Below are 22,735 nucleotides of genomic sequence, written 5' to 3'. Positions count from 1 at the left end.
GTGCGATCTCAGCTCACTGCAACCTCCGCCTCCTGGGTTCAAGCGATTCTCCTGCCTCAGCCTCCCAAACAGCTGGGATTACAGGCACCCACCACCACACCTGGCTAATTTTTATATTTTTAGTAGAGATGGGGTTTCACCATGTTTGGCCAGGCTGGTCTCGAACTCCTGACCTTAAGTGATCTGCCTGCCTCAGCCTCCCAAAGTACTGGGATTATAGACATGAGCCACTGTGTCTGGCTATTATAATGGTTCTTAAAAATAGGAAGTCTTTATTCCTTTTTTTTTTTTTTCTTTTTTTGAGACAGGGTCTTGCTGTGTCACCCAGGCTGGAGTGCAGTGGCATGATCTCGGCCCACTGTAACCTCTGCCTACCGGGTTCAAGAGATTCTCCCTCCTCAGCATATTTATTATTTTCTGTTCTCTGGAAGACTTTTATAAGCTTGGTGTGGTTTCTCCCGTAATTGAAAGAATTCACTAGTGAAACCATCTTTACTTGAGATTTTCTTTAAGGAAAGATTTTTAATAATACATTCCATTTCTTTATTTGCTTTGGGGCTATTTGGATATTCTGTTTCTTTCAGCATTAGTAATTTAATTTATATTTTTTAAGAAATGTGTCCGTTTTATACTGACATGGTTTTTTTGGTTTGTTTTGGGGGGAATTTTTTTTTTTTTTTTGAGACAGGGTCTCACTCTGTTGCCCAGGCTAGAGTGCTGTGGCACAGTTATGGCTCACTACAGCCTTAAACTTGTGGGCTCAAGCAATCCTCCCACCTCACAGGCTCTTGAGTAGCTGGGACCACAGGTGTGCGTCACCACACCCAGCTTATTTTTTTTATTTTTTGTAGAGATTTCTTCTTTGACCTATAGATAATTTAGGAATGTAGTTTTAGGCCAGGTGCAGTGGCTCACGCCTGTAATCCCAGCACTTTGGGAGGCTGAGGCAGGAGGATTGCCTGAGCCCAGGAGTTCAAGACCTGCCTGGGCAATATGGCGAGACGCTATCTCTATTTAATTTTAAATTTAAAAAATAAAAAAGAAATGTAATTTTAATTTTCCAGGTAGTTGGTGTTTTTCTAGGTTTTTATTATTTTTGTTATTGTTGTTAATGATTTGTAGCTTATTTTTGTTGTGGTTAGAAACCATACTTTGCATGCCATCATCTTTTTTGAAGTATGTTGAAACTTCTCTTGTGGCTGAGTATGCAGGGAGTCTTTGAAAAGAATTCAAATTTTTGCCAGGTGTGGCTTACGCCTGTAATCTCAGCACTTTGGAAGGCCAAGGCGGGTGGATCACGAGGTCAGAGGATCGAGACCACCCTGGCCAACGTGGTGAAACCCCGTCTCTACTAAAAATTCAAAAAAAAAAACAAACCAGGGTAGTGGCACGCGCCTGTATTCCCAGCTACTCGGGGGGCTGAGGCAGGAGAATCTTTTGAACCCCGGGAGGCGGAGGTTGCAGTGAGCCAAGATCGCGCCAGTGCACTCCAGCCTGGGCGATAGAGCGAGACTCCGTCTCAAAAAAAAAGAAAAGAAAACAGAAAAGAATTCAAATTGTGTAGTTGCTAGGTACAGTGTTCTGTATTAGTCATTTTGGTTGTTTGTTAATTGCACCATTCAGATCTTACTGATTTTTGGTTGCTTTTTCTGTCAATTTGCTGAGAGAGATGTGGGTCTCCAGCTATTATTATGGCTTTATCTTTTTCTCCTTTTAATTCTGCAAATTTTTGCTTTATGTTTTTGTTTTCTTTTTTTTTTTTAAGACAGAGTCTTACTCAGTTGCCAAGGTGGGAGTGCGGTGGTATGATCATGGCTTACTGCAGCCTTGATCTCCTGGGCTCAAGTGATCCTCCCAGCCTCCCAAGTAGCTGGGACTACAGGCACACACCACCACACCCTGGTTGTTGTTTTTTTGTTTGTTTGTTTGTTTGTTTGTTTGTTTTGTAGATAATGGGTTTCGCCATGTTGCCCAGACTGGTCTTGAACTCCTGAGCTCAAGCCTCCCAAAATGCTGTAATCATAGGCTTGAGCCGCCATGCCCTGCTGCTTTATGTATTTTGAGGTTACTGGGTACATATAAGTTTATGATTGTGGTACCTTCCTGTTGGATTGATCCCTTCATTAATATTACTTTAATCTCTAATAATCATTCTTGCCGTAAATTCTAAATCTTTCTCTGAAATTAGTGTGTCTTTTTTAAGGACTGTGCTTCTTTGTTTAATCCAGTCTGACAAAATTCGTCTTTTACTAGAAGAATTTTTTCTACATCAGGGTATCTACTCTTTTGGCTTCCCCGGGTCATACTGGAAGCAGAAGAATTGTCTTGGGCCACACATAAAATACACTAACACGAATGATAGCTGATGAGCTAGAAAAAAAAAGAATTGCAAAAAAAAAATCTCATAATGTTTTAAGAAAGTTTACAAATTTGTGTCGGGCCATATTCAAAGCCCTCCCTAGGCTGTGAGTTGGACAAGCTTGGTCTATATACGGTAATATAATTATTAATATAGTTGGGTTTATATGTATAATCTTGCTGTCATTTGCTATTTGTCCCATCTGTTTTTTTTTCCTATTTCTTGCCTGCTTTTAGATTAAATATTATATTTTCCTTCTAACTTGTTTGATATATGTATATAATTTTGTTGTAATGGTTATCCTAGAAATTACAACTTCCTTCTTTAACTTTTTACAGTATAATACAAACTATTACTATTACTAGTGTCACACAACTGCTAAAATCTTAGAACCTTTAAACCTTATAAGGCATTTCAGTTACTGTTTTGAACTGTCACTATTAACATTTCCTTACACCGTTCACCCCGATATATATATTTTTTATGCCCCAGAACTGAGCGGATGATACTGTTTATTTCTTCCTACATTTCCATGTTTATGATTTAGGATAATTTCCTTTTGTCTGAATAATTCCTTTTAAGTTTCTTTTAGTACAGGCTTGAAGGTGAGATTTTTTTTTTTTTGCAAATTTTAAAATTTCACCTTTATTTTTGAAGGATAGTTTTGCTGGGCATAGTATTCTAGATTGGCAGTTATTTTCTCTTTGGCCCTTTAACAGTGTTATTCTATTATATTTTGGCTTCTGTTGTTTCTCTTGAGAAATTTGTGAGTCTTACTGTTTTTTGAAGAGCAACTCTTTTTTTTTCCTATGGCTGCTTTTTTATGATTTTTTTCTCCATCCTTACTTCTTCCCTTCCTTCTCTAGTTTACGGCATCCTGGGTAGAATTTTCTTTTAATATGTCCTGCTTGGTGTTGGCAGAGCGTTCTGAATTTCTAGATTGATTTCTATCATCAGTTTTTGAAAACTCCCAGTTATTCTTTCTTAGAATATTGCATTTATCAATTTATCTACTTTTCTAGGACTTCTGTTTTATATGTGTGTGTGTGTGTGTGTGTGTGTATATATATATATATATGAGAACTGTGACACACACACACACATTAGACATTGTGAGTGTGCATCACATTTCTCTTAAACCTCTCCCTCTCCTCCTTTCACTACTTTCCCTTTCCCCTTCCTCTGTCTTCCATTCTTTTCCCTTTATGCTTCAGTTTGGGTATTTTTTTATTGATTTGTCTTCTAGTTTACTCATCCTGTATTCTGCTGTGTCTCATTTGCTCTAAGACCAATATATTAAATTCTTCAGATTATGAGACTGATGCGCTGCCGGCTGCACTGAGAGGGCTCTGTATTGAGTTCTTAATTTCACATATTGTATTTTTCGGTTCTAGAGTGCTTATTTAATTATTTTTGTAGTTCCTAATCCATTAGTGAAATGTTGCATCTTCAGCAGTTTTGTACATTTCCCCTTCTATTTTCTGTTAATCAGGATTACTTTAAATAATTGTCCTTGTGTGTTAACTTCATTTTAAAATTATCTGTGAGTCTGATTCTCTTGTCTAGTTTTCTCTTAATTATTGGTCACTTTTTTTATTCCTTTGTATTTTTAGTAATTTTTAAATTGTGTGCCAGACTTTGTATATGAAAGAACCATAGAGGCGCTATGCAGTGTTCCCAGTAGGGATCACATTTTTCTTTGTTGCACAAATTGGTAAGGACCTAATTACCTTCAACCAGACAGGGATTGAGCTATTTTAGGGTTGTCTTAAAGTTTAATAAACTCATTGTTCTTGTCATTTGGCCTTTTTGTTTGTCACTTTTTAAATTGAGAGTCTACTGAGTATCTGTCTCCTTGGCCCTGAAGTCTGTGGGAGATTTGTCTCTGTAGAGATTCCCCACATAGCCATTCTGCCTATAGACTGCTTCAAAAATTTGGCCGTCATCTTGGTGGTTGTGGTTCACAATTCCCAAGGTACAAAAAGAGAGTCTTTCCCACCCTATTTCCATGATATCAAGTGCCCCTTCTCAAAGTACTACCAGTCTCTTTTGTGTCTTTCCAGAGATACTCCCTTAGCCCTTTTCAAGTTCTTCCCCCCACTGCAGAACCTTCTCATAAAACAAAACTCACATGTGAAAGCCCAGTGTATGAGATAAAGTGTCAGCTGCTGTGGTGGAGTAGGGGGTCCTGACACATCTTCAGTTAAAATAATTCTAAGAGAATTTTATCACAGTATTCTTTGTATCAAAGAAGGTAGAGCATAATGTAGTCAGCAAACACATGAAAATAGTTATTACTTTCTAAGAAAAGTCTCCATTTTAGCAATTTGAAAATGATTCTGACAAAATCTTTTAATGTGTTTTTCTGCCAAAAATTCAGTAAGAGCATTTTTTGTGTTCTTTTCTAAAAAAGATAAGTTTTTCAGTTATGTGAAACCCATCCAAAATAATTTTGTAGCTTATGATACTTATTATTTAAGCTTGGTTTTATACTGCATATTACGATTTTAATGAGGGTATTTTTAAAATGATTGTGTGTTTGTGTGTCTGTGTATGAGAGAGAGAGAAAGAAAAATCACTGTAACATTTCAAAAGAGTCATAGAATTTTTGTCTGGAAGGAACTTAATTTTACAAATAATGCAAGTGAGGCTCCAGATAATTTAAGTAATCTACTCAAGGTCTTATAGATAATTAATGGCAAATTTGAAATTAAAATTCAGACTTTCTGTCTTCAAAATAATGCTTTTTAATTAGGTTCGATAAAGGTATACAAGTATGCTAGTTATTACAGAAATGTTTTGGATCTATAATTATTTCTTAAAATTAGATAAGCTATATTGTAAATGCCTATCAAAACTGTTCTTTGTATTACATTCTTGAGAATATTACCTCAATATTTCAGTTTTCTATTTTTATTTTTTATAGAATTGGAAAATATTTAACTCTTAACAAATGAATTCCCCACTTGAACTCTGCCGAATTCCTGTGCCACCTCCTCCTTTAGAAAACTGATCTTAATACAGGTAAAATTAAGACTTTAACTTTTTAAAGGATAAAGAATAAATTTTCTATATCATTAGACATGTTAGCATTTTTGGTAATCTTTGCTGGATAGCTTCTATTTATTAAGCAGTTTTACCTAACATAATGACATCTTAATTATTGCCTTTGAATTCTATTTTGAAAGTTTTTCCCTTTTATAAATGTGTTTTTTAAAAACCTTTCTGTTATCTAAACTTTATTGAAGAATTGAATTTACTCAGCATAATTGCATTATCCGGCTACATCTAGATTGATGCTGTCCAATAGAACTTCTTTGATGATGGCTATATTCTATATCTGTGCCGTCCAATATAGGAGACTCTAGCCACAAGTAGCTTCCTATATTAGACAGTGCAGCTCTGGGCTTTGCCTTAGGAAATTTGGTAATTATACTAATAGTATGTCTTAAATGCCTAAGTTTTAGACTTACACCTTGAAATATCTTCATAGTTGTTGGTCAAGTTTGAAAATTAGCAGTAGCAAAACCATCGCTGGCTATTTCATATGTTGTCCTGATAATTGTATAGCTTGGTTTATCCCATAATTTTGATCAACAAGAAACCTTTGAGAGCACTTACCACAGTTAGTTTTGCTCACTGTTGTATCTTTAACATTTTACTTGGTACCTAGCATGTAATTGGTATTCACAGTGCATATTAGTTGAAAGAATGGATGAATAGTCTCTGTACTATAAAGGAAAAAAATGCCTCCTAAATTGTTCAAAAATTAAATAATTATATTGATAATATTTCTATAATAATAATAGTAGCAAGCATCCATTGAAGACTTATGTTGTACAGTCACTGTTCTAAGTAAGACCTTACGTGTGTTGATTTATCAGATCTTTAAAAATAAACCTTTGTCATAGCGACATGCATTATTCTCATTTTATAAGTAAGGAATTTGAAGACAGAGATTACTTAAGTAACTTTCCCAAGGACACATATTATTGTACTTAGAGAGCTTGGACAAAAACTGTGAGTTTTCTTCCCTGCAAGTAGTTCTTTACCTTCTTCAGATCACATTCCAGCAGCTTATTATTTTGTTCATTATGTTGTAGTTAGGGCTTGCTAATAAAGGTTGCCATTACCATCTCTGGTACAGTGGTGCACACTTGTAATCCTAGCTCTAATCCCAAGGCGGGAGGATTGCTTGGGGCCAGGAGTTCAAAACCAGCCTGGGCAATGTAGCAAGAACTCATCTCTAAATAATGGTAATACTATTAATAATAAAAAGGTCGTCATTGTCATAGTTATAAAGATAGTCATTTTCTGTGACAGCCTCTTTGTTATACATTCTGGAGCTAAGGCAGTATGGATCTGAATTAAGCTGCATGCTGGAATATCAGCTTGAGTTCTTTTAAGTATAGTTTTTACCAGGTGATGTAATGTACAGTAGGAGAAATGATCTTCAGAATTTTATATTTTATGGTTAGATAAACAGAAAGCTTGCAAGGCCAGGCACTGTAGCGTATGCTGTAATCTCAGCTATTCAGGAGGCTGAGGTGGGAGGATTGTTTGAGCCCAGGAGTTCAAGACCAGCTGGGGCAAGATAGCGAGACCCCATCTCAAAAAATAAAAGATAGCTTGCAGTCTATTTGTAGCTGTGCTCTGTAGATATCTCTATGTACTAAGAGTGCTGTGCCTGGTTAGAAAATACATGTTTGGCCAGGCGCGGTGGCTCACACCTGTAATCCCAGCACTTTGGGAGGCTGAGGTGGGTGGATCACGAGGTCAGGAGATCGAGACCATCCTGACTAGCACAGTGAATCCCTGTCTCTACTAAAAATACAAAAAATTAGCCAGGCATGGTGGCAGGCTCCTGTAGTCCCAGGTACTCAGGAGGCTGAGGCAGGAGAATGGTGTGAACCCGGGAGACGGAGCTTGCAGTGAGCTGAGATCACGCCACTGCACTCTAGCCTAGGCAACAGAGTGAGACTCTGTCTCAAAAAAAAAAAAAAAGAAAAAAAGAAAATATATGTTTACAGAATTTCTCTGTAACCAGTACTATTCTATTTTTTTTTTTTTTTTTTTTTTTTTAGTATTTATTGATCATTCTTGGGTGTTTCTCGGAGAGGGGGATTTGGCAGGGTCATAGGACAATAGTGGAGGGAAGGTCAGCAGATAAACAAGTGAACAAAGGTCTCTGGTTTTCCTAGGCAGAGGGCCCTGCCGCCTTCCGCAGTGTTTGTGTCCCTGGGTAGTTGAGATTAGGGAGTGGTGATGACTCTTAAGGAGTATGTTGCCTTCAAGCATCTGTTTAACAAAGCACAACTTGCACCGCCCTTAATCCATTTAACCCTTAGTGGACACAGCTCATGTTTCAGAGAGCACGGGGTTGGAGGTAAGGTTATAGATTAATAGCATACCAAGGCAGAATAATTTTTCCTAGTACAGAACGAAATGGAGTCTCCTATGTCTACTTCTTTCTGCACAGACACAATAACAATCTGATCTCTCTTTTCCCCACATTTCCCCCTTTTCTATTCGACAAAACCGCCATTGTCATCATGGCCCGTTCTCAATGAGCTGTTGGGTACACCTCCCAGACGGGGTGGCAGCTGGGCAGAGGGGCTCCTCACTTCCCAGATGGGTCTGCCGGGCAGAGGGGCCCTCCACCTCCCAGACGGGGCGGCGGCCGGGCAGAGGGGCTCCTCACTTCCCAGACGGGGCGGCCGGGCAGAGGGGCCCCCCCCCCACCTCCCAGACGGGGTGGCGGCTGGGCAGAGGGGCTCCCCACTTCCCAGACCGGGTGGCCAGGCAGAGGCGCCCCCCACCTCCCAGACGGGGAGGCGGCTGGGCGGGGGCTGCCCCCCACCTCCCGGATGGGGCGTCTGGCCAGGCGGGGGCTGCCCCCCAGCTCCCGGACGGGGCGGCTGCCAGGCGGAGACGCTCCTCACTTTCCGGATGGGGTGGCTGCCAGGCGGAGGGGCTCCCCACTTCCCAGACGGGGCAGCTGCTGGGCGGAGGGGCTCCTCACTTCTCAGACGGGGCGGCTGGTCAGAGACGCTCCTCACCTCCCAGAGGGGGTCGCGGCGGGGCAGAGGCACTCTTCACATCTCAGACGGGGCGGTGGGGCAGAGGTGCTCCCCACATCCCAGATGATGGGCGGCCGGGCAGAGACACTCCTCACTTCCTAGACGGGATGACGGCTGGGAAGAGGCGCTCCTCACTTCCCGGATTGGGCGGCCAGGCAGAGGGGCTCCTCACATCCCAGACGATGGGCAGCCAGGCAGAGATGCTCCTCACTTCCTAGAGGGGTGGAGGCCGGGCAGAGGCTGCAATCTCAGCACTTTGGGAGGCCAAGGCAGGCGGCTGGGAGGTGTAGGTTGTAGCGATCCGAGATCACGCCACTGCATTCCAGCCTGGGCAACATTGAGCACTGAGTGAGCGAGACTCCGTCTGCAATCCCGGCACCTCGGGAGGCCGAGGCTGGCAGACCACTCGTGGTCAGGAGCTGGAGACCAGCCCGGCCAACACGGCGAAACCCCGTCTGCACCAAAAAATATGAAAACCAGTCAGGTGTGGCGGCGCGCGCCTGCAATCCCAGGCACTCAGCAGGCTGAGGCAGGAGAATCAGGCAGGGAGGCTGCAGTGAGCCGAGATGGCGGCAGTACAGTCCAGCCTCCGCTCGGCATCAGAGGGAGACTGTGCAAAGGGGAGACGAGGACCGTGCGAAGGGGAGGGGGAGGGGGAGAGGGAGAGGGACTATTCTATTTTTCAAATGAAGGTACTAAAATCTATTTTTAGGATTTTAGAGTTGGAAAATAACTAATCATTGTAGGAAACTGAAGCCCAAAGGGTTTAAATGAGTTGTCTGAGGGCATATAAACAGTATGGTTCATTGACTATATATATGTTTTTTAAGTACCTGTCTTACATCCAGAAATCATAGTATCTTTGTTAGCTTTGAATGCATAGTAGTGAGCAATGCAAAAATGTACCCTGTTCTCTTGGAATTTACAATCCAGTGGGGAGATGGACAATTAGTAAGTAATGAGGTCTGATAAAGAAGTTACAAACCCCGAAGTTCTAGGCAGGAAATAAATCTTGTGTTGGAATGGAAAATACTGGGGAATGGAAAAAGAGCTGCTATTTGCATAAAGTGGTTCAGAAAGGCTGCTGAGACTTACAAGATCAGAAGGAGCCAGCCACTTAAGTAGCAGGAGCAGGACAGCATTCTAGGCTGGAACAGCCTGCACAGATGTGCTGGAGTTAAGGTGCACGTAAAGCTGTAGAGAAACTCAAAGGAGAGTATGGCCAGAACATAGAAAGCTGTGGGGAGAGTAGTATGAACCATAAGATAGGGACCAGATTACATAGTGCCTTTTTCAACCATAGATTTCAAAATTATGGCATTAGATTCAAATCTGAGTTCTGCCACTTAAACTGTGTTACCTTGTATAGGTCACACACCCATTTACACTTTAATTTTCTTATCTATTAGATGAGAATAACAAGCTACTTCATAGGACATAGTATCATGGAGATTATATAATGCTTATAGCAAACACTTATGTAATGTTTATCTTGTGATAAGAACTGTTCTAAGTATACAAAAACTATATGAAGTAGGTATCGCTATTCCCAGTTTTGAAATGAGGGACAGAGGGTTTGAGTATAGCTAGTAAGAGGGTACAAGGGTTTAAACATAGCTAGTAAGTGACCTTAACCTTAGGCAACCTTGCTCCAGGGTTTGTGATCAAAATGTGATCCTCAGGATCCTTTAAGGGGGTCCATAGGGTCAAAACTATTTTTCATATTAATATAAAGACAGTATTTGCCATCTTCACTGTCATTCTGTCATAAATATACAGTGAGGTTTTTCTGCAACAGATTGAATGCAGAAGCAATTATGAGGCTGGGCACAGTGGCTCACGCCTGTAATCACAGCACTTTGGGAGGCTGAGGCAGGTGGATCACTTGAGGTCAGGAGTCCGAGACCAGCCTGGCCAACATGGTGAAACCCCATCTGTACTAAAAATAAAAAAATTAGCCGGGTATGGTGGTGCATGCCTGTGATCCCAGCTACTCGGAGGCTGAGGCAGAATTGCTTGAAATCTGGGAGGTGGAGGTTGCAGTGAGCTGAGATTTTGCCACTGCACTCCAGCCTGGGCAACAGAGACTTTGTCTCAAAAAAATGAACAAACAAAAAAAATTATGAGATTCACAAAAAAAAAAACAAAAGCAACAACAACAAAATGCTATTCTCAATTTGTTTTTGTTTTAGAAGAACATAATTTTCACTTTAAAATGTTAACATGTAATAGGCTTATTTTCAAATGAATTAATAAATGAACTTTTTTAATGAAAGAAATTCTGAGGCCAAAAAATGCTGAGAACTGCTGCTGTACACCACTACATTGTGCCACCTGTTGTTAAATCAGATAAAATATAGGAAACACCTGGTACCATGTTTATACTTAATAGGCTCGCTAGTAATTTATTTCCTCACTTTTTTTTTTTTTTGAGACAGAGTCTCACTCTGTCGCCAGGCTAGAGTGCAGTGGCATGGTCTCGGCTCACTGCAACCTCTGCCTCCTGGGTTCAAGCAATTCTCTGCCCCAGCCTCCCAAGTAGCTGGGATTACAGGCATCCACCACCATGCCCGGCTAATTTTTTGTATTTTTAGTGGAGACGGGGTTTCACCATGTTGGCCAGGATGGTCTCGATCTCCTGACCTTGTGATCTGCCCACCTCGGCCTCCCAAAGTGCTGGGATTACAGGCGTGAGCCACCGTACCCAGCCTATTTCCTCACTTTTAAGACACATTTTTTTTTCACATTTTGATATTTTTAGAAATTGAGGTGTGACTTGTCTGAAGAAACTTTTCAGCAACCAGCCAAGTAAATTGTGAAGTAGTAGTAGTCATCTATACTTGGTATTTCTAGAATTTAGCTTTATGTATTCTTTTATTCAGTTAGTTGGTATTAGTGGCACCATGTGGGGTTGAAATATTAATTGGATTTGTGTCCCTAATTGTTGTTTAAAATATCTGCTGTATATCACTGTATGATACAGCTTTGAAATGAAGAATTATCTCAGTAGAAGATTGCCTGACCAAAAAAAAGACAACAAAATTGCCAAATCATTCAGTCTCTTATATCAAACCTTGGCAAGGTTAGTGTTACTAATTCATGCATCTGGGACAACATCTACTTGTCAAAAATTTCTGGATGATATTTGAAGAAGGTATTTAACTTCCATTTGGTATTTAGTTTTCCAAGTAAAATTATAAAGTTTAACTTAGAAAACAGAAATCTCAGGTTTTGTTATGGCCAGAAATAACACTGTCAGTGCTGAAGGTGCTCAAAATCAACAGATGATTGGATGCCTGCTATATGCCTGTCACTTGGGATACAGTGCCTGTCCCTGTAAAGTACAGATTCTAGTAGAAAAGACAGACATTAAGTAAACAAATAACGTTAATTACAGATTATGCTAAATGCTATGAAGAAAATGGGCAGAGTAATGAGGTTGGAGGGAGGAGGAAGGTAGGGGTAGCTGATTAAAGTATATAGGGAAAGGTTCTATAAGGAGGTGATACATGAACTGAGTCTATTCCAGCCATATACAGAGCTGGGAGAGAATGCCAGGTGTCAGGTACAAAGACCAAAGGTGGCCAGAAACATAAAGGATAATTTTTAAAAAGTGGCATGTGGTTCTGTGGAAGACCTTATACGCTTGTCTTTTAGTTAAGCTTTTTTTTTTAATCAACAATTTGTATGTCTTTCTTTTTCTTTTTTTTAATCATACTTTAAGTTTTAGAGTACATGTGCACAACATGCAGGTTTTTTACGTATGTATACATGTGCCATGTTGGTGTACTGCACCCACTAACTCATCATTTAACATTAGGTATATCTCCTAATGCTATCCCTCCCCCCTACCCCTACCCCACAACAGGCCCCGGTGTGTGATGTTCCCCTCCCTGTGTCCATGTGTTTTCATTGTTCAATTCCCACCTATGAGTGAGAACATGCGGTGTTTGGTTTTTTGTCCTTGTGATAGTTTGCTGAGAATGATGGTTTCCAGCTTCTTCCATATCCCTACAAAGGACATGAACTCATCCTTTTTTATGGCTGCATAGTATTCCATAGTATATATGTGCCACATTTTCTTAATCTTGTAGGGGTGGGTTGCCCCTCCACACCTGTGGGTCTTTCTCATAAGGTGGAACGAGAGACTTAGGAAAGAAAAAGACACAGAGACAAAGTATAGAGAAAGAAATAAGGGGACCCGGGGAACCAGCATTCAGCATATCGAGGATCCCGCCAGCCTCTGAGTTCCCTTAGTATTTATTGATCATTCGTGGGTGTTTCTCGAAGAGGGGGTTGTGTCAGGGTCACAAGACAATAGTGGGGAGAGGGTCAGCAGACAAACACGTGAACAAAGGTCTTTGCATCATAGACAATGTAAAGGATTAAGTGCTGTGCTTTTAGATATGCATACACATAAACATCTCAATGCTTTACAAAGCAGTATTGCTGCCCGCAGGTCCCACCTCCAGCCCTAAGGCGGTTTTTCCCTATCTCAGTAGATGGAGCATACAATCGGGTTTTATACCGAGACATTCCATTGCCCAGGGACAGGCAGGAGACACATGCCTTCCTCTTGTCTCAACTGCAAGAGGCATGCCTTCCTCTTATACTAATCCTCCTCAGCACAGACCCTTTATGGGTATCGGGCTGGGGGACGGTCAGGTCTTTCCCTTCCCACGAGGCCATGTTTCAGACTATCACATGGGGAGAAACCTTGGACAATACCTGGCTTTCCTAGGCAGAGGTCCCTGCGGCCTTCCGCAGTTTTTGTGTCCCTGGGTACTTGAGATTAGGGAGTGGTGATGACTCTTAAGGAGCGTGCTGCCTTCAAGCATCTGTTTAACAAAGCACATCTTGCACCGCCCTTAATCCATTTAACTCTGAGTTGACACAGCACATGTTTCAGAGAGCACGGGGTTGGGGGTAAGGTCATAGATTAACAGAAGAATTAGCAGAAGAATTTTTCTTAGTACAGAACAAAATGGAGTCTCCTATGTCTACTTCTTTCTACACAGACACAGTAACAATCTGATCTCTCTTGCTTTTCCCCACAAATCTAGTCTATCATTGATGGACATTTGGGTTGGTTCCAAGTCTTTGCTGTTGTGAATGGTGCCGCAGTAAACATACATGTGAATGTGTCTTTATAGCAGCATGGTTTATATTCCTTTGGGTATATACCCAGCAATGGGATGGCTGGGTCAAATGGTATTTCTAGTTCTAGATCCCTGAGGAATCACCACACTGACTTCCACAATGGTTGAACTAGTTTACGGTCCCACCAACAGTGTAAAAGTGTTCCTATTTCTCCACATCCTCTCCAGTACCTGTTGTTTCCTGACTTTTTAATGATCGCCATTCTAACTGGTGTAAGATGGTATCTCAGTGTGGTTTTGATTTGCATTACTCTGATGGCCAGTGATGATGAGCATTTTTTCGTGTGTCTTTTGGCTGCATAAATGTCTTCTTTTGAGAAGTGTCTGTTCATATTCTTTGCCCACTTTTTGATGGGGTTGTTTGTTTTTTTCTTGTAAATTTGTTTGAGTTCATTGTAGATTCTGGATAATAGCCCTTTGTCAGATGGGTAGATTGCAAAACTTTTCTCCTATTCTGTAGGTTGCCTGTTCACTCTGATGGTAGTTTCTTTCGCTGTGCAGAAGCTCTTTAGTTTATTTAGATCCCATTTGCCAATTTAGGCTTTTGTTGCCATTGCTTTTGGTGTTTTAGACATGAAGTCCTTGCCCATGCCTAGGTCCTGAATGGTATTGCCTAGGTTTTCTTCTAGGGTTTTTATGGTTTTAGGTCTAACATTTAAGTCTTTAATCCATCTTGAATTAATTTTTGTATAAGGTGTAAGGAAGGCATCCAGATTCAGCTTTCTACTTATGGCTAGCCAGTTTTCCCAGCACCATTTATTAAATAAAGAATCCTTTCTCCATTTCTTGTTTTTGTCAGGTTTGTTAAAGATCAGATAGTTGTAGATATGTGGCATTATTTCTGAGGGCTCTGTTCTGTTCCATTGATCTATATCTCTGTTTTGGTACCAGTACCATGCTGTTTTGGTTACTGTAGCCTTGTAGTATAGTTTGAAGTCAGGTAGTGTGATGCCTCCAGCTTTGTTCTTTTGGCTTAGGATTGACTTGGCAATGCGGGCTCTTTTTTGGTTCCATGTGAACTTTAAAGTAGTTTTTTCCAATTCTGTGAAGAAGGTCATTGGTAGCTTGATGGGGATGGCAATGAATGTATAAATTACCTTGGGCAGTATGGCCATTTTCACGATATTGATTCTTCTTACCCATGAGCATGGAATGTTCTTCCATTTGTTTATGCCCTCTTTTATTTCATTGAGCAGTGGTTTGTAGTTCTTGAAGAAGTCCTTCACATGTCTTGTAAGTTGGATTCCTAGATATTTTATTCTCTTTGAAGCAATTGTGAATGGGAGTTCACTCATGATTTGGCTCTGTTTGTCTGTTATTGGTGTATAAGAATGCTTGTGATTTTTGCACATTGATTTTGTATCCTGAGAGTTTCCTGAAGTTGCTTATCAGCTTAAGGAGATTTTGGGCAGAGACGATGGGGTTTTCTAGATATACAATCATGTCATCTGCAAACAGGGACAATTTGACTTCCTCTTTTCCTAGTTGAATACCCTTTATTTCTTTCTCTTGCCTGATTGCCCTGGCCAGAACTTCCAACACTATGTTGAATAGGAGTGGTGAGAGAGGGCATCCCTGTCTTGTGCCAGTTTTCAAAGGGAATGTTTCCAGTTTTTGTCCATTCAGTATGATATTGGCTGTGGGTTTGTCATAGATAGCTCTTATTATTTTGAGATATGTTCCATCAGTATCTAATTTATTGAGAGTTTTTAGCATGAAGGGTCGTTGAATTTTGTCAAAGGCCTTTTCTGCATCTGTTGAGATAATCATGTGGTTTTTGTCTTTGATTCTGTTTATATGCTGGATTACATTTATTGATTTGCGTATGTTGAACCAGCCTTGCATCCCAGGTATGAAGCTGACTTGATCTTGGTGGATAAGCTTTTTGATGTGCTGCTGGATTCGGTTTGCCAGTATTTTATTGAGGATTTTTGCATCGATGTTCACATCAGGGATGTTGGTCTAAAATTTTCTTTTTTTGTTGTGTTTCTGCCAGGCTTTGGTATCAGGATGATGCTGGCCTCATAAAATGAGTTAGGGAGGATTCCCTCTTTTTCTGTTGATTGGAATAGTTTTAGAAGGAATGGTACCAGCTCCTCGTACCTCTGGTAGAATTTGGCTGTGAATCCATTTAGTCCTGGACTCTTTTTGATTGGTAAGCTATTAATTATTGCGTCAATTTCAGAGCCTGTTATTGGTCAGTTCAGAGATTCAGCTTCTTCCTGGTTTAGTCTTGGGAGGGTATATGTGTCCAGGAATTTATCCATTTCTTCTAGATTTTCTAGTTTGTTTGTGTAGAGGTGTTTATAATATTCTCTGATGGTAGTTTGTATTTCTGTGGGATCGGTGGTGATATCCCCTTTATCATTTTTTATTGCATCTATTTGGAGGCACCCCCCCAGTAGGGACAGACTGACACCTCACACAGCCGGATACTCCTCTGAGACAAAACTTCCAGACGAACGATCAGGCAGCAACATTTGCTGTTCACCAATATCCGCTGTTCTGCAGCCTCCACTGCTGATACCCAGGCAAACAGGGTCTGGAGTGGACCTCCGGCAAACTCCAACAGACCTGCAGCTGAGGGTCCTGACTATTAGAAGGAAAATTAACTAACAGAAAGGACATCCACACCAAAACCCCATCTGAACGTCACCATCATCAAAGACCAAAGGTAGATAAAACCACAAAGATGGGGAAAAAACAGAGCAGAAAAACTGAAAATTCTAAATATCAGAGCACCTCTCCTCCTCCAAAGGAACGCAGCTCCTCACCAGCAATGGAACAAAGCTGGACAGAGAATGACTTTGATGAGTTGAGAGAAGAAGGCTTCAGACGATCAGACTACTCCAAGCTAAAGGAGGAAGTTCGAACCCATGGCAAAGAAGTTAAAAACCTTGAAAAAAGATTAGATGAATGGCTAACTAGAATAACCAATGCAGAGAAGTCCTTAAAGGACCTGATGGAGCTGAAAACCACGGCACGAGAACTACGTGACGAATGCAGAAGCCTCAGTAGCCGATTCAATCAACTGGAAGAAAGGGTATCAGTGATGGAAGATGAAATGAATGAAATGAAGTGAAAAGAGAAGTTTAGAGAAAAAAGAATAAAAAGAAACGAACAAAGCCTCCAAGAAATATGGGACTATGTGAAAAGACCAAATCTACGTCTTATTGGTGTACCTGAAAGTGACGGGGAGAATGGAACCAAGTTGGAAAACACTCTGCAGGAGATTATCCAGGAGAACTTCCCCAATCTAGCAAGACAGGCCAACATTCAAATTCAGGAAATGCAGAGAACGCCACAAAGATACTCCTCAAGAGGAGCAACTCCAAGACACATAATTGTCAGATTCACCAAAGTTGAAATGAAGGAAAAAATGTGAAGGGCAGCCAGAGAGAAAGGTCGGGTTGCCCACAAAGGGAAGCCCATCAGACTAATAGCGGATCTCTCGGCAGAAACTCTACAAGCCAGAAGAGAGTGGGGGCCAATATGCAACATTCTTAAAGAAAAGAATTTTCAACCCAGAATTTCATATCCAGCCAAACTAAGCTTCATAAGTGAAGGAGAAATAAAATACAGACAAGTGAATGCTGAGAGATTTTGTCACCACCAGGACTGCCCTAAAAGAGCTCCTGAAGGAAGCAGTAAACATGGAAAGGAACAACCGGTACCAGCCACTGCAAAAACATGCCAAATTGTAAAGACCATCAAGGCTAGGAAGAAACTGCATCAACTAACCAGCAAAATAACCAGCTAACATCATAATGACAGGATCAAATTCACACATAACAATATTAACCTTAAATGTAAATGGGCTAAATGCTCCAATTAAAAGACATAGACTGGCAAATTGGATAAAGAGTCAAGACCCATCAGTGTGCTGTATTCAGGAGACCCATCTCACGTGCAGAGACACACATAGGCTCAAAATAAAGGGATGGAGGAAGATCTACCAAGCAAATGGAAAACAAAAAAAAAGCAGGGGTTGCAATCCTAGTCTCTGATAAAACAGACTTGAAACCAACAAAGATCAAAAGAGACAAAGAAGGCCATTACATAATGGTAAAGGGATCAATTCAACAAGAAGAGCTAACTATCCTAAATATATATGCACCCAATACAGAAGCACCCAGATTTAGTTAAGCTTTTTGTTTTCTTTTTCATAAAATATTATTTCATATTATCTTTTAAAGTACTTAATAAATTACTGTCTTAAAACTAGTAGTATTTTTATAGAGTTGGGAAATATGATGTGTTATGGTTATAATTATTAATACCACTGTATTTCTCTATTTAAAGGTATTTCATTTTTAGTCATTTTTTTAAGTGGTATGGGTGGAAACTATAGATATTTAATGTGCTAAATTTGTGGTTATAGGAAAGATCAAATAGGAATTTAAAATAGTAATTTAGCCTGGAGATGGTATTTTTTTTTTTTTTTTTTTAAACTAGAGGATGGTCATCAGGATTACTTGAGGGACTTTTCCAAAATAAATATTCTGGACCCTATATCAGACAGGGATTCTGATAAAGTATATATCAAATTAAAAGATTTGTGTTGCTTTTTAAAAAGTGTTTGGCTTGGCTGGGTGCAGTGGCTCATGCCTGTGATTTCAGCACTTTGAGAGGCCGAGATGGGAAGAGTGCTTGAGCCCAGGAGTGAGACCAATCTGGGCAACATAGGAAAACCCGCTCTCTATATACAATAAAAAAAATTAGGCTGGGTGCCGTGGCTCACACCTGTAATCCCAGCACTTTGGGAGGCCGAGGGGGGCGGATCACGAGGTCAGGAGATCGAGACCATACTGGCTAACACGGTGAAACCCCGTCTCTACTAAAAATACAAAAAAATTAGCTGGGCGTGGTGGCGGGCGCCTGTAGTCCCAGCAACTTGGGAGGCTGGGGCAGGAGAATGGCGTGAACCTGGGAGGCGGAGCTTGCAGTGAGCCGAGATCGCGCCACTGCACTCCAGTCTGGGCGATAGAGCGAGACTCCGTCTCAAAAAATAAAATAAAATTAAATAAATTAGCCAAGCATGGTGGCACATGCCTGTAGTACCAGCTACTTAGGGGGCTGAGGTGTGAAGATTGCTTGAGCCTGGAAGGTCAAGGCTGTGAGGCTGCAGTGAGCCCTGATTGTGTCACTGCATTCCAGCCTGGGAGACAGAGGGAGATCTCATCTCTCTCTCACACACACACGCACACATACACACACACACAAATAGCTTTTTGATTTCTAAAGGCAGTTTATGTTCTTTAGAGAACATTTGAAAAAAAATGGACTAATTGTAGTTTTTTCTTGCCCTTTTCAGTAAAGTAGTAATATACATTTAAAAAAAAATGCCTTGTAGTTAGCTAAAAGATGACTTGTTTATACATTTCTCCTAAAACATAGACTTCTTGATTTAAACCATTTAAAATGTTTTAAATAATTATAATTATCTAAAAAACTTTTAATTTTGATGTTTAAAAAATGTTTTTGTAGCCTGGGCAACATAGTAAGACCCTGTCTCTACAAAAAACAAAATTATAAAAAATTAGGCGTGGTGGCACATGTGTATAATCTCAGCTACTCAGGAGGCTGAGGCAGGAGGATCAACTGAGCCAAGGAGTTTGAGACTACAGTGAACTATGATTGCACCACTGCAGTCCAGCTGAGGTGACAGAGACCTGTCTCTAAAAAAAAAGTTTTCTTAATTTTTGTGTAACAATTACTAGTTAGAAAAGATAATGGAAGCAAATCCCAATCGTAATTGCATCAAAATATAAAAACCACGTAGGAATTAATTGGAAATTGCGTTGACCTCTATGAAGAAAATACAAAATTTATACTAAGACGTATAAAAGATTTTTAAGAAAGAGCAGTGCTGTGCTTCTCTGTGGGATAACTCAGTATTGTGAAGATGTAATTTGGAATTAATTTATAAATTCTCCTGAGGATAGGATGTGGGGAAGGAATTTATTATCAAAAGCCTAATATCCATCTGCAAGAATAAGGCAGGCAATAATGATGAAATATATTTTTAGAAAAAATGAATTAGGATAAAGCTTGTACTGTTATATAGTAAAGTATATTATAAAATGACAGTAAATAGGCTGGGTGTGGTGGCTGACACCTGTAATCCCAGGACTGTGGGAGGTCAAGGCAGGCTGATCACTTGAAGCCAGGAGTTCGAGACCAGCTTGGGCAACATGGTGAAACCCCGTCTCTACCAAAAATACAAAAAATTAGCTGGGCATGGTGGCACATGCCTGTAATCCCAGATACTCGGGAGGCTGAAGCAGGAGAATTGCTTGAATCCAGGAGGAGGAGGTTGCAGTGATCCGAGATTGTGCCACTACACTCCAGCCTGGGCAACAGAGCGAGACTCTGTCTCAAAAAATAAAAGAAAGTAAAATAAAATGGTAGTAAATAAATGATTGCAGCCTGTAATCCCAGCACTTTGGGAGGCCGAGGCGGGTGGATCACGAGGTCAGGAGATCAAGACCATCCTGGCTAACACGGTGAAACCCCGTCTCTACTAAAAACACAAAAAATTAGCTGGGCGTGGTGGCGGGCGCCTGTAATCCCAGCTACTGGGAGGCTGAGGCAGGAGAATGGCGTGAACCCAGGAGGCGGAGCTTGCAGTGAGCCGAGATCGCGCCACTGCACTCCAGTCTGGGCGACAGAGCGAGACTCCGTCTCAAAAAAAAAATAATAAAATAAAAATAAATGATTGCAGTCCTTGTGCAAAACTAGTGGGAAAAGTAGCTGGGAAATATTTTCAAATATATGTAAGACTTTAGTAGTATTTCAAGTCTCTGCAGAAACAGAAACAAGAAAAGGCATGCAAACAATGTATTAGAACAATTGGAAGAAAAAATTGTTAGATTTTAATCTAATATCATATTCTAAAATAACCTCCAGATTGTTTAAAGAGTAAACCATGAATGTGGTTTTTAATTTTAGAAGAGTCAAGCTTTAACTAAGCAAGCAAGGTGATTTTTTGTTTGTTTGTTTTTTGAGACGGAGTTTTGCTCGTCGCCCACGCTAGAGTGCAATGGCGCTGTCTCGGCTCACCACAACCTCCGCTTCCCAGGTTGAAGTGACTCTCCTGCCTCAGCATCCTGAGTAGCTGGGATTACAGGCATGTGCCATCATACCTGGTTAATTTTGTATTTGTAGTAGAGACGGGGTTTCTCCATGTTGATGAGGCTGGTCTTGAACTTCCAACCTCAGGTGATCCACCTGACTCGGCCTCCCAAAATGCTGGGGTTATAGGCATGAGCCACTGTGCCCGGCCAATTTTTAAAATACAGTAATATATATTGTGATTTCTTTTTTGTTACAGAGTGTTCTGATTCCAATTTTCATTGTGCTAGTTTTAAAAGTCTTATGTATTAATACATGCAGGCAAATTGATGGTTTTATATTTAGATTAATTTAGGTTTCTATGCTATGGTAGTAGCTTTATAAACAGAGCAGGAAGAAATTATTCTGTACATGTAACAGCCATATGCTTCTTAAAAATCTGAAAGATTATAGTTTTGAGAGTAGATTTGGATATGCTATCAATAATGTTTATATCTTATAACCTTAAAATTTCAAGTACAATTTTTAGAATTTATACTGTGGAAGACAACAACACAAATGCACAAATATGTATAAGGGTGTTGATTGCAACAATGTTGTGGTAATATAAGAAAATTGAAAACAGTCTGTGTCCATCAGTAAGTTATTGGACAGATAAGGGTTTGTGCTTACAGTTTTATGGCTGTTAAAAAGGATGAGATAAGCTGGGCGCAGTGGCTCACACCTGTAATCCCAGCACTTTAGAAGGCCGACGTGGGCAGATCACCTGAGGTCAGGAATTTGAGACCAGCCTGGCCAATGTGGTGAAATCCTGTCTCTACTAAAAATACAAAAATTAGCTGGGTGTGGTGGTGCACTCCTGGAATCCCAGCTACTTGGGAGGCCGAGGCAGGAGAATCACTTGAACCCAGGAGGCGGAGGTTGCAGTGAGCCAAGATTTCGCCACTGTGTTTCAGTCTGGGCGATAGGGTGAGACTCCAACTCAAAAAAAAAAAAGGAAGGAATGAGATAGATCTATAGATCTTTGATGTGTTTTTAACAAATGTAAAAAGCACACTGTAGAACACTATATATGATGTGAACACATGACTACATTTAAATAACATATTTACTTACATATATGTTATAAATATATATATATAAATACAGATCTGGAAGAATGGTTGACAGTGTTTGTGGATGGAATGAGTGGTTGGGCTAAGTTCCATTTTTTTTTTTTACGGGCATCTATTTATGATATTTTAAAATTATTTAAAAATTTAATATCAACTAACTGTATTTATAGATAGATATTTTTGTAAAACTATAGAGGTAATAGTTGAGATACAGAGCAGGTATGGCTTTTTAATTTTCCGGTAAATAAAAAACAAAGGTCAGTAATTTAATATCCAGCGATAGAGATAAGGGAGTTGTTTAAAGTTCCAATTTTGTTTATTTTGGAAAGTATGTCCTTTTTGTCACCATTACAATGAAATTTCCGGACTTTTTTTTTTTTGTTTTTGAGACGGGGTCTCACTGTGTTGCTCAGGCTGGAGTACACTGGCATGGTCATAGCTCACTGGAGCCTTGAAGTCTTGAGATCAAGCGTTCCTCCCACCTCAGCCTCCTCAGTAACTGGGACTACCGGTGTGCATGACTATATCCAGCTAATTTTTTTTTATATATACTTTAAGTTCTAGGGTACATGTGCACAACGTGCAGGTTTGTTACATAGGTATACATGTGCCATGTTGGTTTGCTGCACCCATTAACTCGTCATTTACATTAGGTATTTCTCCTAATGGCTATCCTTCCCCCATCCCCCCACCTCATGACAGGCCCCGGTGAATGATGTTCCCCGCCCTGTGTCCAAGTGTTCTCATTGTTCAATTCCCACCTATGAGTGAGAACATGCGGTGTTTGGTTTTCTGTCCTTGTGATAGTTTGCTCAGAATGATTGTTTCCAGCTTCATCCTTGCCCCTACAAAAGACATGAACTCATCCTTTTTTATGGCTGCATAGTATTCCATGGTATATATGTGCCACATTTTCTTAATCTAGTCTATCATTGATGGACATTTGGG

The 22,735-nt window shown here is 40.4% G+C and overlaps 1 protein-coding gene across 8 annotated transcripts in view; it reads left to right on the top strand.

Moving 5' to 3' along the window:
- The window catches only part of HYCC2 (hyccin PI4KA lipid kinase complex subunit 2), a 95,436-nt gene that overhangs the window by 20,848 nt on the left and 51,853 nt on the right, over window positions 1-22,735 (top strand). For 4 of the 8 annotated variants that reach the window (XM_019021815.3, XM_019021811.2, XM_019021816.3 and 1 more), the window contains exon 2: window positions 5,286-5,383. The exons of the other annotated variants lie outside the window; for them this stretch is intronic. The gene's annotated coding sequence lies outside the window, so the exon portion shown is untranslated. The remainder of the gene's footprint in view (window positions 1-5,285; window positions 5,384-22,735) is intronic. 8 annotated transcript variants of the gene reach the window in all.

The sequence above is a fragment of the Gorilla gorilla genome, chromosome 11, assembly GCF_029281585.2.
Source record: "Gorilla gorilla gorilla isolate KB3781 chromosome 11, NHGRI_mGorGor1-v2.1_pri, whole genome shotgun sequence".
Lineage (NCBI taxonomy): Eukaryota > Metazoa > Chordata > Mammalia > Primates > Hominidae > Gorilla > Gorilla gorilla.
Note: the sequence above shows the minus strand (reverse complement) of the source record. Positions and strands in the feature narration are given on the sequence as shown.